General features: G+C 36.1%; 1 protein-coding gene across 1 annotated transcript in view; it reads left to right on the forward strand.

Annotated features, from left to right (window-relative positions):
• The window catches only part of LOC119592142 (ITG-like peptide), a gene marked incomplete in the record, with an annotated part of 137509 nt that overhangs the window by 94624 nt on the left and 41605 nt on the right, over nt 1-1280 (forward strand).

Consider the following 1280-nt stretch of genomic DNA (forward strand, 5'->3'; position numbering starts at 1 on the left):
TCTACTCAAAAAAGAGTACCCAAACCAACAAAAAATGTGTAAATTATCCAGAAGAAATAAAAATAAATTGGACAATCACTCGAAAATGGAAATACAAACACACACACCTATAAGGCGTTAATTACCCATTTCCCGTTTCTTCGATCCAAAGGAACTCGATTGCCAGGTCCTAAGACTCTTCGAAATAAGGGGCGTGGCTAATGATTTTTACGGCGAGGGAAGGCGTGCAGGCCCTGATCTGCCGGCAAAGTAGGCGTGTCCAAGACTTCGCTACGCCTCTGTGTTATATTCTGTATGAGCTTGGAAAATCAATATTCTTTTTTCTACTTTTTTGTGTCTGTTACGGAAATGAAATCTCGGCTCTTGTGAGTTTGTCGAATAAGGGAAGAAATTAACAGGAAAATGATCATCTTTGAGTAGCGTCATACCCCCCCCCTCCTTCTCCCTTCGGTGTTGTAACTAACCGAAAGCTTAGAAATGCGTTTTTTTTCTCGTCTTGTATTCATATTTTCCTGTATGTAATATCTATGTATCACGTGATGTTATATATTGCATGATGAATAATAAGGTTGGAGAAGCCAACCGTATGAAAAGCCAAACGTAGGATTTAGTCTACAGAAAAGATTGGATACGATAGGGATGATTATATAAGTGAATAGAACTGGCGATCACTGTAGAAGCTGTAGTAAAAGTAAAGCAGTAATTACAATACTAGTTCAAAGTAGTATCAAAAATAGTAGTAGTAACTTTTGTACCAGTGAAAATTAATATGGCTGTGGTAAGAGTGATAGGTATAGTAAGAGAATTGTACAATATAGTAAAGAGAGGGGTAATGGCGTTATCAATAGTACTATTAGTAAAAATTGTAGTAGTAATAGCAGATGCATCATTGAATATAATGATGATATTAATAGTCAAGAACAGCAATAACAATAACAAACCCCAAAAATATAATAATGTCGTTAAGGATTGACGTCCACACATCCATCTAACAGTAATGCTAATAATCACACCTCATTACATGCAGCATTATGAGTGACGTTAATGACGTTAATGGTAATACAAGCAGGACCAACAACGGTAATCGTTACAGTAATGACACAGAAAAGCTAACTAAGGAGAAATATAGTGATGATAACACGAGTAGAATGACAGTTGTGACAGGGAAAGTTATGTCAGTTTGACTATTAGCATCACGACACTGTTCTACGTAGACATATTATATTCAGTTATTAAAGGGGGTTGTAATCCATATCATAAAGGAGGAAAATATAACTGAG

The sequence above is a fragment of the Penaeus monodon genome, chromosome 29 (assembly GCF_015228065.2).
Source record: "Penaeus monodon isolate SGIC_2016 chromosome 29, NSTDA_Pmon_1, whole genome shotgun sequence".
Taxonomy (NCBI): Eukaryota; Metazoa; Arthropoda; class Malacostraca; order Decapoda; family Penaeidae; genus Penaeus; species Penaeus monodon.